This window comes from Polypterus senegalus, chromosome 2 (assembly GCF_016835505.1).
Source record: "Polypterus senegalus isolate Bchr_013 chromosome 2, ASM1683550v1, whole genome shotgun sequence".
Classification (NCBI taxonomy): Eukaryota; Metazoa; Chordata; class Cladistia; order Polypteriformes; family Polypteridae; genus Polypterus; species Polypterus senegalus.
The window spans coordinates 223140193-223159069 of record NC_053155.1 but is presented as its reverse complement, the minus strand read 5'-3'; the positions used below and the strand labels follow the sequence as shown (position 1 = coordinate 223159069).

The 18877-nt window shown below is 36.6% G+C and overlaps 1 protein-coding gene across 2 annotated transcripts in view; it reads left to right on the top strand.

Moving 5' to 3' along the window:
• LOC120523740 (protein diaphanous homolog 3-like) overlaps positions 1 to 18877 on the top strand; it is a 933584-nt gene that overhangs the window by 243669 nt on the left and 671038 nt on the right. The gene's annotated exons all lie outside the window — the stretch shown is intronic.

Sequence of the window (18877 nt, the reverse complement as noted above, 5' to 3'; positions counted from 1 at the left end):
AGGAGTGTGCATGACTTTGAAAGCAAAGGTTTATGGAGGGACGCAATTCAAAAGTCCCAGGGTTGAGCAGATCAGCAGCTGTGGTACTCCAGTGTGTCCAGGGTTCAGCACTTGTAGAGTCTTAATATGTCAGGGTGTAGTAACACTTTTATAAATTTAAGATAATACTGTTTTAATACAATAAACCAATCCGTGCCTAACTAGGAGCTGTACCACCCTTTTTTTTTTTTTTTTGAAGAAATAGTCAAAGCAAGCAACTTCTCTGCATTTCTCCTGGCAGAGACCAAAAAATGATTTCTTGTGGATTATTTACAACTTTAGAATAAATCAAGAAGCAAGCTAAGCATAAAAAAGTAAAACGTTATGGTAGAATAGTAATACCAATAATAATAATAATAATAATAAAAAAATATATATATAATATATAAGCTGGCTATTTATGAACGCAAAGCTTATTAAATACACAAGCCACAGTAAAGCAATGAAAATCATTAATCTTAACTGTTGCCTACTGTGTAATATCTGTTTAAACTATACAAATACTGTTACTTATAAATTTACTTAAGTGACAAAAAGACATTAAATACTCAAACAGCAAAAATTTACCTAGTAAAATGCCATTGCTAAATAGTTGTAAATCTACAGAATATTAGAAGTGATGGCAGAAGGCATTTGTAGACTATGCCTGAAAACAGTTTATGGAGAAAAATAACAAGATGATACACACAGTTCAGGGTTAAAGTGAAGTGGTCAGAATTCTCCTGTTAATGTGGAGTTTAGTACTTTGAAGTGACTAGAGAAGGAGAAAAAAAAACAGTAATCATAATAAAAATGTTTAGTTATATGAATAATATACATGTACCATGGCCCGTTGTTGGCTTTCCATGATCCTTAGTTTGATTAAGCAGGTGTGGGATCATGTTTTACAAGTAAAATTATGATTTAGTTGTTGCTCATTGAAGCAGAAACTTGGACAGTTAACTTTACTATTATTCTCCTCAGGATGCAAAGCACACGGTTTTTTTAAAAAATCTTTATTTCCATTTTTGCAAGTGTCATGTTTAAACATAGGGCTTTTCTGTTTAGAAAAAAAAACAGAGTGAGGATTAGAAAAGGGGAAGTTTAGGACAGGTAATTTGCAAATGTTTTGGTTTTCCCAGGATTATAGTCAGATAACTACACTATGCAGTAATTCACATCGCAACAGAAGTCAGTCATCTGGGTTGCACAAATCGTCATTCATCCATCCATTTAACACTGTCTCCATTAGTAAAACTTTACAAGCGGGAATAAAAACAGCAGCTGTTTGAATAATTCACACAAGAGAAAAGTTAAAGATTATGTGTCATCAGGTTTTGGGTAAACTGAATACTATTTTTTTTGTTTTGATTTGGTAAAATTAGCTTTCTAATTAAAATAATGAATATTAAATGTATAGCACATTCATTTTAAATTAACTTTGATAAATACTATGATCACCTGGTGGTGCAGGAGATGGAGGAGTGAATTTAGTATTTTGCGGAAAGCTGGTGGTATTTAGAACGTAAAGGAACATTGATTTATTTTCCAGCTGAACCCGCTATTGCCTTCCTTGGCTGCTGCTCCAATGTTCTTCCTCCTGCAGCTCAATGGACCCCAGACTGCTTCATCCTATTGTCTGTGCACACATGCAACCAGCCTCACCTCATTCTGGTCACCCAAGGACCATGAGCACATTTGAGATTTGGCGGTGGCCAAGCACCGAGGCCAATGGAATTTAGCAGCATAATTAGTAGCACACAAAAAATGCTATTTAAGTGCTGTGTCTGTGAGCCCCCTGCCGTAGCAGCCCTTGCGAGCATGCTATGACCAACTTCTCCAGGTATCTCCACCATCTGTAACAGCCTCTGGACACCTGTGGATCGTGTCCAGGAGTGTTGCACTTATATTGTCCTGATGACCTTTGAGTTTAAGAGTATTGGAGGAAGTCAAATACAGTATACAACCACATTACTTATTGAATAGGTATTAGTCATAGGATAAAACAATATCTGCTAATTAAATAAAAATGTATGTAATTTTATAATGAAAAATTTTAATGGGGAGATGTCATTTTACTGTTCATTGGGATTGAAAGTGAAAGTAAGGTTTTGTACATTTTCTCTGAAATATCATTGTACTTCTCAGAAAGCCAAACGCCCCATACAGATTCTTACCTGGCACCAACGTGTAAATTACCTATCTATATTGTAGAGAAATAAGGATTCAAAAAGCTTTTATGAGCACTGAATGCAAATACAAATTGCCTGGTAACAAAAGCAGTACTTGCTATGTTGGTAAATTTTAAAAATTAATACCCACACACATCATAGATTGTTACAAACAAGAAAAAGCATGGACTTGCAAAAACCTAATTTGAAACCATTACAAATAATGTTAATCAAGAAAAAGTACATGGTCATTGATTAGCATGCTAATGAAACAATGAAACAGTCAGACACAGCAATGTTTACTGACAGACGGACACAAGTGCAATACATGCAATGGAAACAAAAGTGCTATATAAAAGTATAGAATTATTATTATTAAATAGAGGAGATATTAAACAAAAATGGCTGTAAAGAAACTGTCATTTGAGCTGTCTTTGATAATGTCTTCTTTCTGCCTCCAGCTTAGTTGTTTAGTTTGCACATAAAATTTGTTTTTTAAATTATTGATTTAATTTTATCATTATCCTAGTGACATATTTCTTAATTCTATTTTTTATGAATGGCTGGTTCTATTTCATGACTAATTCTGTATGACTGTAGTCATGTTGTCTATTTTTATTAGTCTGGTTGCTGGTCAAGTTATACAGTATCGTTGGTCCTTACCTTTCTAAGATGACTGTGTGCAGCTTCAGACATCTAATCTTTTGGAGTTTCAAGTGTTTTATCATCAGTAGGGGATTCAATAGAGGGAACAGCACAAAAAAAACAGTAGTTTTACTCAGCTTATATGCCATATCAGTGATTTAACACTAGAAATACCAGGGCCTACGAAAAAACTCGTAGATCCGTCCCACCTTAAATCGCTTCTTAAAACCGTTCTCACCTCTCAGCCAGCGTCTTTTGTAATCTAAATGTGCTGATAAAGAAAACTGAAAGTAGCCAGCTATTCCATCCCCCACCGACTTAGAACGTGCACAAACTTCTCCCAGCTCATGCCTTGATTGATTATCTAGGAGTGAAGTGGAGTATTAGAGTGGAAATAATAGATTATTATTTGGAATACACGCATTTCACGTGTGTTCCGTTTCTGCAGTAATCCGTGTAAACACATTTTTAAAACAGAAACTTTTTCATATTGTAGTAATAAATGACAAAATGTAGGCATAAACTATATAATGTATGAAACCTGAAGTCCAAATTTCAAAGAAACACTTTCACAAAAGGTACAAATATAACAGAACAAGTATGCTTTTATTCAAAAATGTAACTGCAGAAAAAATGCTGCTTTAGCATGCCACATTGACACACAGTCACTACAACTGCCAAGGTAGCGTAATGGTATCAGCTGCTGACTGGTAATCAAAAGGTCATGAGTTCAATCCTGCATGATTCAATTTTGAGAAGTAAACTGCTCTTGTTGTTACTATTTTTGAATAAAAACATACATTTGATTTCAGTGTGTAACAGCCGGTGTAATTTACGCTACTTGTAAAGTTTAGTTTTTTTTTTTTATTCACTTTTCATTCTCTCAGTCGTATTGAGGATCAGTGCAGCAGTTTCAACGCACAGTACATGCAATATTTTTTGAAAACGAACAGTGTCAGGCGCATATTCTGATCTGATGCTGTTCGTTTTCAAATAATATTGCATTAGTGTGATGATATTTTTACATATACATTCGACCCTTGACATACGACCGGCCTGACATGCGAACAACTTGATTTACGGCGAAAATTTTTGTTTTGATTTATGACCATTATCTTGCGTTACGACCCGAATGCGGTCACGTGTATCCGCTTGTGCGATTGTAAACAAACAGCCGAGAGCGTTCGTAAGCATCAGTCGGAGCCCAGATACATGTGTTTGTGGACGTAATTTCAGTCAGTGCAGTGATTTATCTATATATTTAATTCACTAAGACCATGGCAAGCAAGACGCATAATTGCTAAGGAAGGAAGAGAAGGTAACAAAGGTAAAGTGCACTTTTTCCATCGCCTTTTCCTGTAAGAAGCAATGTACACACTTCTCTCTATGCTGTGGTTTCTATTACACACCTGCACTTTTGTTATACTTTTACACCAATATATGTTCCTGTGTTTGAACGACACAGGCAGATGGGGAGTGTCTGATGATTGCATATAGCGCCGAAGTTACTGCTTTTTATCATTCTTTCCTCTGCATGTCCTGGAGTACAAAAGAAACAGCATACAGCAACATGCAGGGACTGGCAGGAACACTCAATAAAACTGAAAAAAAAGAAAAGCAAGTGACGATGAGATACGAAGAAGGCAGCTTCGCCAGCGTTTGTGTGTCAGAACCCGGTTGGTGGGGGGCGTTAGTATGCATCGTGGTACACTGCAGAGCTATAGCGCGTCTTTAGTGAAAACAGCCGTGTCAGATGGGGTTGTATGGATTGATTCTGAACGCGACTGAGAGAATGAAAAGTGAATAAAAAACCTTTACAAGGATCATAAATTGCACCAGCTGTTACAGACTGAAATCAAATGTATGCTTTTATTCTAAAATAGTAAGACTAAGAGCAGTTTACTTCTCAAAACGGAGGGGCGCAGGATCGAACTCGTGACCTCTTGATTCCCAAGCAGGGGCTGAATCTATTGAACCACGGAGGCAGTTACAATAAACTGCTGTCAATGTTGCATGTTAAGGCGGCTTTTTGTTTCTGCAGTTATATTTTTGAATAGAAGCGCAATTGTGTTATTCTTGTGAAAATGTTTCTTTGCTATTTGGACTTCAGGCTTCATACACTATATAGTTTATGCCTACATTTTGTCATCTACTACTAGAATATAAAAAACGTTTCTGTTTTAACAATGTGTTGACACAGATTACTGTAGAAACGGAACCGACATGAAATGCATGTGTTCCAAACAACGATCTATTATTTCCACTCTAAAACTCCACTCCCAGATACTCAATCAAGCTGAAGTTCGTGCACGTTCTAAATTGGTGGGGGGATGGAATAGCCGGCTGCTCCTAGCTTCTCTTTATCAGCACATTTAGAAGACAAAGGGCGCTGGCGGAGAGGTGTGAAGGGATTTAAGAAGCAATTTAAGGTGGGACGGAATTACGAGTTTTTTCGTAGGCTCTGGTAATTCTAGTGTTAAATAAATTTTTTTCCTCAGAATTCTACACACAACACCCCATAATGACAATGTGAAAAAAGTTTACTTGAGGTTTTTGCAAATTTATTAAAAATAAAAAAACAGAGAAATCACATGTACATAAGTATTCACAGCCTTTGCTCAATACTTTGTTGATGCACCTTTGGCAGCAATTACAGCCTCAAGTCTTTTTGAATATGATGCTACAAGCTTGGCACACCTATCCTTGGCCAGTTTCGCCCATTCCTCTTTACAGCACCTCTCAAGCTCCATCAGGTTGGATGGGAAGCGTCAGTGCACAGCCATTTTAAGATCTCTCCAGAGACGTTCGATCGGATTCAAGTCTGGGCTCTGGCTGGGTCACTCAAGGACATTCACAGAGTTGTCCTGAAGCCACTCCTGTGATATCTTGGCTGTGTACTTAGGGTCGTTGTCCTGCTGAAAGATGAACAGTTGCCCCAGTCTGAGGGCAAGAGCGCTCTGGAGCAGGTTTTCATCCAGGATGTGTCTGTACATTGCTGCAGTCATCTTTCTCTTTATCATGACTAGTCCCCCAGTTCCTGCCACTGAAAAACATCCCCACAGCATGATGCTGCTACCACCATGTTTCACTGTAGGGATGGTGCCTGGTTTCCCCCAAATGTGTGACGTCTGGCATTCACACCAAAGAGTTCAATCTTTGTCTCATCAGACCAGAGAATGTTGTTTCTCATGGTCTGAGAGTCCTTCAGGTGCCTTTTGGCAAACTCCAGGCGGGATGCCATGTGCCTTTTACTAAGGAGTGGCTTCCGCCTGGCCACTCTACCATACAGGCCTGATTGGTGGATTGCTGCAGAGATGGTTGTCCTTCTGGAAGGTTCTCCTCTCTCCACCGAGGATCTCTGGAGCTCTGACAGAGTGACCATCAGGTTCTTGGTCACCTCCATGATTAAGGCCGTTCTCCCCCAATCGCTCAGTTTAGATGGCTGTCCAGCTCTAGGAAGAGTCCTGGTAGTTTTGAACTTCTTCCACTTATGGATGATGGAGGCCACTGTGCTCATTGGGACCTTCAAAGCAGCAGACATTTTTCTGTAACCTTCCCCAGATTTGTGCCTTGAGACAATCCTGTCTCGGAGGTCTACAGACAATTCCTTTAATTTCATGCTTGGTTTGTGCTCTGACATGAACTGTCAACTGTTGGACCTTATATAGCCAGGTGTGTGCCTTTCCAAATCAGGTCCAATCAACTGAATTTAGCAAAGGTGAACTCCAATTAAGCTGTAGAAACATCTCAAGGATGATCAGGGGAACAGGATTGTACCTGAGCTCAATTTTGAGCTTCATGGCAAAGGCTGTGAATACTTATGTACATGTGCTTTCTCATTTTTTTTATTTTTAATAAATTTGCAAAAACCTCAAGTAAACTTTTTTCACTTTGTCATTTTGGGGTGTTGTGTGTAGAATTCTGAGGAAAAAAATTAATTTAATGCATTTTGGAATAAGGCTGTAACATAACAAAATGTGGAAAAAGTGATGCGCTGTGAATACTTTCTGGATGCACTGTATCTGTTATGACTTAAAAAGCAGAGAAAGATAGTAATAATCTAAACTGTTAAAAGTATTAGTTTTAATGTTTTACATTTATGCTTTTAGTTTTACTCTACAAGTATGCTTGTATTATGTGTTTGTATCATGCACCTTTAGAAGCACATCTGTAGTCATTTGAAGAGGCAGTATTGTTCAATTTTAGTTTTATTTTTGCTTTTGATACATTCTGTATTGAATATATGTGGTGGCATTGTCTTGTTGCTGATGATAACAAAACACATAATATAAGCTTATTTGGTTTCTCCTAAAGTAATCATTTATAGATAAACTGATTATTTTCTTGTTGCTTTGCTTCACTTACTGATGATGAAAAATGCTACCCCAGTGCTGTAGGCTATGCATTTCAATGAGCTGCTGTCAGGATCTAGAACTTGGCTATTCAATATCACTTCTTCTTTGGCTACCATTTCCAGATGAACTAAAAGCAAAATTGAATTTCTCTGGTTGTTGAAAGGTTATTCTGCAGCTATGGTGGTTTGCAGTATTGCTTAGAAGAACTATGCTTTTTACACTGGTGTTGAAGCCAAATTAGGACATTTATTGAATAAATATGTCAAAGGAACAGACTCTGGCTGCAAAATTGGCAGTGGGAACAGGAAGGCACATTAGTGGTTGGTACAGTCCAATGTGTGGCTGTCACTGTCTTGCTCTTTACTTGAACTGCCTCTTAAAACACAATATATGAAGTTTAAACCTGTTCCTCATTTTATACTTTTGTATTTAAGCTGATTAAATAATTTTAGATAAGTTAAAAAGTATTCTGTATGGAATTCATTTTGCTTGATTTTGAATTTTCTTTATTCTGTAAGTTTTGTTATTTTTATAATCATTAAATATTTTTTTATCATTGAAGTCTTGTACCTGGAGCCTAAAATTACATTCTGTACAAAAATGCTACAAATAACATGTATTGTATACAGTGCTGGTAACTTGATGGCTCATAGAATTTGCTTTAGGCACAAGCATTTTTCTGTTATTTCAATGTACTTGCACCTGCAGATGGCACCTGGAAGCCCAAGTAACATGAATACACAGTCATGTTGGGAAACGTGTGCTCAAAGGTATAACACATATTGTAAATGCAAATTTTTTTGAATTTGACTCAGTCTGTATTAATGCATAATTGACCTCCTGCTGACGTAATATGCAGCAATGTATTGAGACCTTTTAGTGAGCACTGGCTTAAATGTAGAAAAGGACGACTTTGTGCGGCAGAGTTTGTTACATTAAAATATTTCATTCTCAGCTCTATGTTTTTTTTTTTTTTTTTTCTTTTTTTAACCAATAGCTTAAAATATTCTTAACCTGAAATGGTTAATTATATATATTTTTTTATTTAGCTGGTAAATAAGATACTTAAAATGATAACAGAATTACCGAAATTCAGGTATGTTTTTTTCATGTTAACACCTCCCCAACCACATACAGTTTGATTGGCTAAATACACTTGCATAGGTAAACTTTCAAAAAGCTTCCAAACAAACACCCCGTCTTTCAGACCGTCACAAATCCAAAAATGTGTGTGTGTGTGTATATATGTATTTAGTTTTTGAAAACAAAAAAGTATTTTAACCTTTTTTTTTTGGTGATCAAAACAATAGTGGAAAAACTGGTGTGTCATGTTGTGTATCATTGTAGATTACTCTGTACTGATTAGGTTTGTTAGAAATTATTTTAACAGCACAAAAAGCTCTTTACAGGTAGGACTGTATTACTAGGGTGTTGTACCGTGTTAACCATTATGAATGTAGTGGGAAGTCAAGCAAAATTGCACCTTTTATTGGCTAACTAAAATGATTACAATATGCAAGCTTTTGAGGCAACTCAGGCCCCTTTTTCAGGCAAGATGTAATGTAAAACTAGAAAACCAATTGTGGAAGGTAAATAAACGTGTAGACTAGCCTGATTTAATAAGTTTGTAGAGAGGAGGACTGCAGTGGGTGTCCAGTGGTCAAATAATAACATACAAGATTAAACTAAATAGGATTATTTTTCCCCTTAACAGATTCAGCAATAATATACTGCATTTAACCGTAATACCTTTTTTTTCAATATACAGTGGATCCTCGGTATACGTCCTTAATCTGTTCCAGGTACTTGGACTTATACCAAACAGGACGTATACCAAACCAATTTTTCCCATAAAAAATAATGGGAAAATGATTAATCCGTTCCAATGAAAAAAAATCCTATTGCTATTGGCAGATTATAAATTGATGGGGTTGTATAAAATAATCTAAACACTGCTTAATACTAATATACATAAATACAAAAGCAATTAGATGAAATAAATGAAAATTTTACCTCACTTTACTTTTTAATAACATCCGTTTTTCACAATCGTAGATACCATTGTTTTTAGCAAATGGTATGCATCAGCCATGTCCCGGATACGCATGCAACCTTCATACCTTTAAACAATCAATTCAAATTTACGTGAAAAAAACACAAAATCACGTTGTGACAATGCGGGTTTGCTGTATGCTCCCATCTGCTGTCGGGGAGCCCTTGAACCCCACACTGTCGGTAATATGCCTCACTGCTAAGCTCATCGGTAACAGCAAAGCAAGGGGATGGTGAAAAAGTGCAAAGTGCTTTTATTAAAACAATTAACAAAACAAGGTGTTCAAATTAAAGTGCAGTCTCCAAAGTTCCAATAAATAATCCATAAAATCAGAAGTGAAATGTGGAGGTTAAAACCAATAGAAAAAAGTCTTCTTAAAAACAACAAGGTTAAAATATAACAGGAAGCATTCTTTAAAAAAAAATAAAAACAACAAGATGATGCCCGGTGCCTTTTTACCTGGCGGCCCCCCTGCTTCCCAACAGGGGAGTCGCCCTACTTGCAGCTGACCTTCACTCTGCCTACTTTAGCTACTTCACGCGCGCTTGCTCTCGCGCGCTCTCTCTCTCTCTCAACCTCCCATCCGTTCTTTCTTTTTGCTGCCCTTCTAGCCGACTCGCAATTCTGTTTATTAAGATAAGCAGCCCCAGGAACAATCACGAATGCGGATGGTCTCTCACCTGTGCACTTTGGTGAGAAACGGCCACATCGCGAATCGCCCTGACAATCTTCAGCCACATAACCACCACGACCCCTGACCAAACCGTGAGCGCGGTGATTATTTATTTTAAAGCTGGACTTTGACAGGAGCTGTGGACCCGCTATAGCACACCAAAGTTTACAGAGAGTTATAGCGCGGGTTGTTCACTGAATGCTAGCAACTGGCGCACGGACGCTCGAGGGCAGTCGTGGCTTTGTCCTGAGAGAGGTAAACAAGGTTAGCAAGTGAGTCGTATTCCAAACAAAGTTCGTGTATCAAGCAAAATATGTTGTGTCCAAACAGGACGAATTCCAAGTTGGACTTATTCCAAAGCAGACATATACCGGGGTACCACTGTACATTTATTTTACAAATTATGTGTTAATCCAGATTACCTCCAAAAGACACATGTTGTTTGAGGTATCTAAATTTACTTTCCTAACAGTTTTTAACAGACAGTATAATATTAAAAGAAAAATCAGAAGTATGCCAGCTTTTTCCTATTACTTTTACTGAGAAAGGAAACCAGCTTTTGTTTGCTATGATGACTGGAATATCAAATCAGGGATTTCGAGTTCAAGAGTGAAATGGAACTAGAATCAGGAGCAAAATGGTATAGAATCCTGGAGAAGTGTTTAAAATCTGTTGTTACTATACGCATTAACCAAAAAGCAGAGCAGTGCAGTAAGAAAATCTGTCTTTTTTATAAGTAAAGATACAAACTGGCAATTAAAAAAATATGATAAAACTCAGACCGTGGAAGTATTATGAAAACATATCCAAAATACATAAATATTGCTGCTGAGTGTGTCTGGAGTAACACAAATCCGAAAGTACTGCAAAGTAAAATAAAGGACTGTTATTTTACAGTTGAATGTCATCTTTTGACTTTGAATTAATTTTTTTTTTCTTATAGATTCAAATAATGATTTTTGATCTGACAGCCCTATTCATCAGAAAATATGGGCACGCACAGATCCTTTATACATAGCCATGTTTCATTGCTGATCTTCTCTACTATATTTGCTGTCTTTAGGATTGCAAGATGAAAACTGCTGTCAAAAGTAGGGAATAGGTGTTTGGTAGTCAGATTTCTACAGGAAGGAATGTATGTTAGTTAACAATTATGTGGCCTTTAAGGTAGAACACGGTTTTTTTTTTGCAGAATATTAAAGAGTGAGAGTTAAGGAGTATTCTTACAAAACCAGTAGATGCTAAATATCAAAACTGTCATTATCAAAACTATCATGAAGAATGCAACAGATCCATGTGTTTTGTTCTTCTGGTTTGGTGTTGGTGCCTCTGCTCAGGCTAAGGCACATCATCAGAGCCTATGAAAAGATCATAGGCCGTACCTTATCACCCCTTTTCAAGCCTTTATTGAGTCATACAATGTTGTAGATAAGGAAGTGTGCTGCAAAGATCATTGCTGATCCGACTTAACCTGGGCACCACCTATTCCAAAGACTTCTGTCTGGCAAATGCATGCTGTGACACGTAAAACAAATTTTTTCCTCTACATTCTGACTGACCAGGTCTGAGTTTCTACTCAGTGTCTATGCATACCGGCATACTGGACTACTTGACTTTTTCTTTTTTTTTCCCCATATTTTATCAATTTTTTTTCTCCTAATATATTGTGTTCTCCTTGTATGTTGCATCAATACTATAGTTATATATAGTTCCTAGACCACATTAGTGTATCTGACCATTAATGTGCATTTTGATTCTGAGGTAAATCGTCATGCTAAACCTTCAGATTAAATTAAACAATCATGTGTTTTATATATATTCATAAGTAAAATGTAGCAGGTCTTGTCACTTGTCCTAAGAAAAAGAAAATGGCTTGTGGGTTACATGATGCAAGTCTTAATTATTGCTAGTGCTTGCTTGTGTGTACACAAACACACACACACAGGAAAATAAAAACCTTTATGAACCTAATTATCAATAGAATATTGTACTGTGCTGATTTTATATACATTCAAAGATGATCAACTTCAGTGTACTTATATACAAATATAAACCATTTGTGTTTTTTTTCTTTTTTCAGAATCAAATATGCATGGGTGACAGAAATGTGAAAATTAAATATAATGCTATCATTACATTTCCAATTCTAGAGAACAAAATACCTTTGATTAGATTAGCTAAAATTAAATTAGATTAATTGTCATCAGGAGGAATTTTGAATTTTTACAGAAGCTCAATAAATAAATAAATACAAAAATATATAGACAAATAAATACACACACACACACCAGAAACACTATAATGAAAGAAAATTAAAAATAAAGAAAAACATCTGACTTGGCTGTCATAGATCTGGTGAGGAATTATGTAAGTGTATTGTTACAAAGGATCCCCAGTAGTGTTTCTTGACACACTAATGCTGAATAATTTGTTGGCAGAATGTACTTTGTATCAGTGTGTCAGAGAGAGGATGTATAGCATTGTTCATTATGGCACTCAGTTATGTTTTAATTCTCTTCTATACTACTACCACCACAGACTCCAAAGTGCATCCTAAAACTGACCTTGCCCTTTCAGTTAGTTTATTAATTCAGTGTGTTTCTCTTGAAGTGACCAGCACAGCACAACACAGCTTAAAAATAGTACTGGCCATCCAGAGTTATAGAATGTGTAAAGTATGTCATTTTTCGCATTAAAGGAACACAGTCTCATAAGAGAAAAGAGCCTGCTCTGACCCTTCTTTTGTTTGTTCCTTTGTGGTACAAGACCAGTCAAACTTGTCATTTGGAGATTAATTCTTACCTATTCAACATATAACAGGAACAGTTTCCTACATACTTGGTAGTGAAGAGAGAGAGAGATAGAGGCTTTAGAATTCTTTAAGGTGAATGTGTTTTGAAGATGATCGAAGACCAATTATATGCACTATTTTTTGTTTTTTAAATAATGTTGAGGGTGTGATTCATGTTGACTTCATGCCTTTAAAGGACCAGCTGACCAATCAGTAGAATACCGATTTACTTTTACATTTGCAGCAGCCAGTTAGGAAATAGCGCTGAGAAAACCTATCAATCATCTATTTTACAACAATCCCCCCTCTCACACTGCGAGGCTGTTGCAGTGCTGCTTTGTGAAACTGAGAATTCACCCATCCTATACCCCATACATACCTAACCCTGTGTGGCTACAGCCTGTCCCCAGCCTGAAATTTTTCCTACATTATTATGTTAAAAATATATTTACTTTGGTCTTTTGTTCCTGTCCATTTCAGGAGTTGATGGATGTCTGAGATGGAACTCCATTAGCAGAGGTGTTATTTTTCCTTTTTATCATCCCGAGATATCCTGTATTTACTCAGCTTTAATTAGAGTACTGTATATGTAAGTATGTATAAGCATAAGTGGCAGAAAAAAGGCTCAGAAAGAAATGGAAAAGACAGCTAAAGCTTAAGCCTCAAGTTCACGTTAAAGGATACGGCCTTTCAGAGACTGACCTGGAACAAATTGGTGAAAGCAAAGATCTCCCAGGACCGGACACTGCAACATCATCTCCAGCCGAGAGGGAAAGTGCAAGTGAGTTGGTGCAGGAGAACTTGTAGATTCCAGAAGGTTCATTGAAACTGAAAATGATCTTTTTTGCGCTGTCAACTACCCACTGCAAGTCAGCGGCACTGACTCTGACTGGGCTTGCAACTCCATCCGATGTGCACGCAGTAGACCGAAACAAACAGTCCGAGCGGAAGGTAACGATCACTGCAGTTGCCACCACAATAACTAACGCATTTGGGGCGGGGGCGGGAGGGGTCATGAATGAGAGAGAGTAATATAACGAAGATTACAAAAAATATAAGGAAAGCTATGAAGGACATAAACATGACAAATGAGAAGCAACTTCAGGATATTAAGGACTTGGAGAAATGTTTAAATAATTGCTTTCAGGCAACCTTTAAAGCTATGCAAGAAAAAATTGAGGAAAAAACACAGGAAAATGCAAGTAAGTTTGAAAATAAATTTAGAATATCTGGTGCTCAGCTTGAAGACATTAAGCAAATGTTCATGACTGATATTAAAATAGTTGAACAATTGGCTTCTGCTGCTGATCAACAAGCAACGGCTACAAAACCTGTTGTCTTGTTTTGTTACGGACATGCTCTGTCTCTAGGCATGTCAGATGACTGGGACTTCGTAAAGTGTGGTCTAGCCTCATTTGGGGCTAAAAGGGGGAGGGGATGCAGGAGGTCTGGTGGAGGAGAGAAAGAGAGCATACTATTTCTCATCTGTCCTTTTTATCCCCACAATTGTCTCAAGGGGAGAGGTTAGAGCGCGTGAGCTTATACAGTGCAGCAGGAACAACACAAATGTTGATCTTTTTTTTTCTTTCAGTACATGTGCCTTCCCTGTTTATTTATACACCTAGTGACTTCTCTGCTTGTCTGTCTCTCTATTACGCAGTGCTCTGTCTGTCTGTGTGTTATGGATCTTAAAAATAACAGTTATAAGGACACTTGTTCATGTTATTTGCAGTCTCAATTTTTAAAAAATATTTTAAAAGGAGAATCCCACATGAAAATATAACCATCTCATTAGATGACAGTGCATACCAGTTTATAAATTTTATGTCTGTTTGAGGTTAAAAAGAAAATACATGAAATCATATATCAATCGACACACACTGCACGCAGGCAAGTGGGCAGTGAGAGTGGAGATAAAGACACTAGATACATTGTATACAACAGGCAAAAATAGTGACCCCTTGATAATAGTATTAGGTATAATGAATGAAAGCATGAATTAATCAACAGAAATAACCGCGATCGACATTTTAAACTTAACGATTTACTTAAGAAAAAATAAAGATAAATGCCCCAGCACGTAGAAAGCAAACGCTTGCAGGCAGGCAGGGAGGCAGGCAGCGTGGCCATGGTTAAAAAGAAAAAAAAGTAACACTTTCTCCCTGGCGGGGAATCGAACTCGGGTCTCTGTGGCACGGTAAACATGCTGTGCTCTGAGAAGCAAATCTTAACGCTTCACCATGGAAGCTGTTGTGTCTTTATTTATGTTTTTATTTGATCACTTCACACATTCTATAGTTTATGCCTACATTTTGTAACATTTATTAATAAAATATGAAAAAGTTTCTGTTTTAACAATGTGTTTACACAGATTACTGTAGAAACGGAACACACATGAAATGCATGTTTTCCAAATAACGATCTATTATTTCCACTCTAAAACTCCTGCAGTTCAGTCACTCCCAGATAATCAAACAAGGCATGAGCTGGGAAAACTTAGTGAACGTTCTTTTACAGTGGGGGATGGAATAGCCAGCTGCTTGCTGCTCGTCTTAATCGGCACATTTAGAAGACAAAGGACGCTGGCGGAGAGGAAAATGGTTTTAAGGTGGGCCGGATGTACAAATTTTTTTGTAGACTCTGGTAATTCTAGTGTTAAATCTCGACATGATTACTATGAACACGGAGAAAGGCTAATAAGATCTTAGCTCAACAAATCTACAAACAGGAAGTTTGCAATGCAACTTTACACTGTAAGAAGATAAGCAAATAAACAGAGGTAAATAACATTCAATGTGCCGTTTGTATAGATAACATATACATGTTTTTCATATAAAGACCATCACAGGCAGCATTTCTATAATATATAAAACCATTTTAAAGTCCCTTCTTTTTAAAGATACCAGAGTACAGTGGGTAAAGGATCTCTCACTCATCATTTCAGAATAGGAGTGGAAGGTAGCCATGCACAGAATTCAGTCTAGCTCCATATGCGCATAGCATTCAATTATTCAGCTTAAAATCCTCTATTGAGCACATCTATCTCGTTTGAAATTGTCCAAAATGTTTCCAGGGAATGATCCAACCTATGAAGTTTGCAATTGAGCTTTAGCTTCACTACATGTTTTGTGCGTATACCAAACTAAGATCATTCTGGACCAAAATTTTGAAATGCCTATAAGACATCCTTGAAGACATATTCACTCCTAATCCATTAACAGCTGTGTTTGATGTACTCCCAGGTGGGCTTAAAGTGGAGAAGGACAAACAAATTGCCTTTACTTCAGTATTAGCACGTATACTTATCTTGCTCAACTGCAGGAATCCTAGCCTACCTCTTTTAAGTCAGTGGGTAACTGTTGTTATATACTGTTTGAAATTGGATAAAATCAAATTCTCACTTAGAGGATCTGTTCTAAACTTTTTTTTTTAATTTGGCATGATCTAATCAATAAAATTTTAGAATGAAATTTTATATTGGGGAGAAGGATTTCTTTCCCTCTTTACTACTCTGTAAGTTTTACTCTGTGTGTTAGCCTTCCTCTCTTTTTCAAGGGTGAGGTTGGAATTGAATTTAGTTTTGTTATTGCTTTGTCTTGGTAGAGTAATATATTATTCTACTTTCCCCTTTTGTATTATTAATATGTAGCCTTTGTCAGAATGCCTCAAATCTCCCAGACTTACCACTGTTTGTAAGGTACTGTACCATATAACTTCTCCCCACCTTCCCTACTACATGTATAACCTCAGTCATTTGGGTGCAGTACAAGACAAGCAGGGGTTAAGTTACAATTTAAACAATGTATTATTGATAATATTCATAAGTAATAACAATATGCAAAGTACATTTGAATATTGGCAACCATACAACCTGATGAATGATGATGTGTAGTTTCAGGTGGCACACAGACTTGTTAGTTATTAAAATGTCTTTAGTTAAGGCATCATTTGTGGTCAGCGTTCTTCAGAACAGGCCACATGCTTGTCTCAATATGGCTGCCGAGCTGTGCTCTTCATTGTGTTGTTTTTTTAAGTACATGGTGTGTGATGGTCTTTCGTCAGCTTGGTAAGAGAGGGAGGGTGAGGTAAAGCAAGTAAATTTATAGGTTTTCTGTCCAACCCCTATGGCCAATAGGGGCGTCATGGTACTTGAAGGCTTTTGATACAAGCCATTTCCAAACAGCCATACTTCAGACCAATGGGGAAATAGAACACCTACACACCTGCCCCCCAAACCGTATGTTAAGGTAAAGCTTGGCAGTTAGGCAGCCTGGCTTTCCTATGGGGATTGAGAGGCACCAGAGAGATATTTACCAAACTTGTTTGAGGCACTTCCCCCATCTCTTTTCTAAAATTCACTTTCCTGACTTAGTCTTGGGGTGGGAGTTAAGGTAAAAATGAATGTTTCTCACTAATGTAACACTAATATTACATTGCTTTGCCTAAGTTACAAATAAAGACATACAAAATATTTATCAACTTGTATGCAAAATTTCACATCACAACAGTTAAGTTTCACTTTATTGTATAGAACATTACATGCTTTTAATAAATTTAATAAAAGATAATATATATATATGTAATATTTGTTTTTATTGGTTAGGGGTGTGTATATGTATGCTAAGTATAAATATAAATAGGCAAAAGAAAATATTTAAGATTACGTTTTCTGTAAAATGATCTTCAAAACACTAGCTTTAGGTTTCAGATAACCAAACTTGGTTATTTACTAGATGTTGGGAGCATGCACTTATAAAGCATGTTGCTGCACCCACCACAGGGAGACAGTGAAATGTGCTGATTAACAGACAAAAGGTGCTGCCTATACTTGTCTGAAATGGACTTTTCTGAAGATTCTACAAAACTGTTCTTATGTATTTTCTTTCTTTTAAGTAAGTAAAAACACTAAGAATTTGAAGCTGGTTTCAGTTTGTGGTGCATTGTAGCTGTCGAAGCAGCACAATAATTTGTTAAACCGTCCATCTATTTGTTTTTAAACTCCTCATGACTTTGTCAGGATCATTGGGAGCCATAATATACCACTGATAAAATATGTTTTGCTTTATATGATCCTTTGTAGACAATGCATTTTTATATTTCAGCAGTAGTCAAAGGCTATCATTATTACCCTAAAAGTTATTAACAAATTACTGGTTAGGAGTATATATGTGATGCACCACTAGTTATTTATAACTCAGACATGCACTAAGGATTAGACTTACTATGTCATGCCCATTTAACCTGACTCTACTTTGTTTCTGTGCTATTGACTATTTATTGTAACAAATTTTTGAATTTTCTAAAAATTCAAGCTCCATTTCTTAAAATTTCACTTTATAGACCCATTTTTAGCAACGATTGTTTGTCAGCACCAGTGCATGGCTACCTTTTACAACTGAGGATTAATTGAGTGAAGCAGTCAAAATGTCAAAAGACATTCTTAATGTTTCTAACAGATTGTGCCAGTTTTACAATCACAGATTGTAAATTTATTTTTTTTATTTTGAAACTTAAAGATACAGAATAATACATTAAAGTCATATTTTAATCATACAAAGTATGAGACAAATAACTATTTCAAAAGTATTAATGATAAGAGTATCAAACTATTGGTTAATTTAATTTCTTGGTTAAGCTGAGGCATTAATCAATTTAAAGTTTCCTCTTGGGTGATTAATTACTGATGCATCTCTTAACAATGACTAATGCGCAGGTACAAACAGTACCATAACTGTGCATCTTAGCTCTTTTAAAAAGGTACAGTTCACTTTACGATCATTCTTATTTGCACTACATAGGTTACTTTGAATCAGCACAATGTTCTTTTATTTATGAAAGGGAGGCCAGAGTAAATGAATAACTGTTGCATATCCACAATTCAGATACAGATTAAATTGTTAGTAAAGAAAATAACTAACGCTTAATTTTTCATCTACAATAGAAATTTATTTTTATAGAAATTAACCCACTGGTTGACAGGGTGGAACGTCTGAAGGGGACGTTTTCACCAGATTCATCTCTCATCAGTATTGTTTATTTATTCATTGTCTCTGAGTTGGTCTGTTGTGCATATATGTACCCTGTGACGAAATGATGCCACATCTATGGTTAGTCTCAGATTTTTACCTGCTTTGCCTCTCATATTTTGAAGGTCTATGAGCAGGTTTTCTG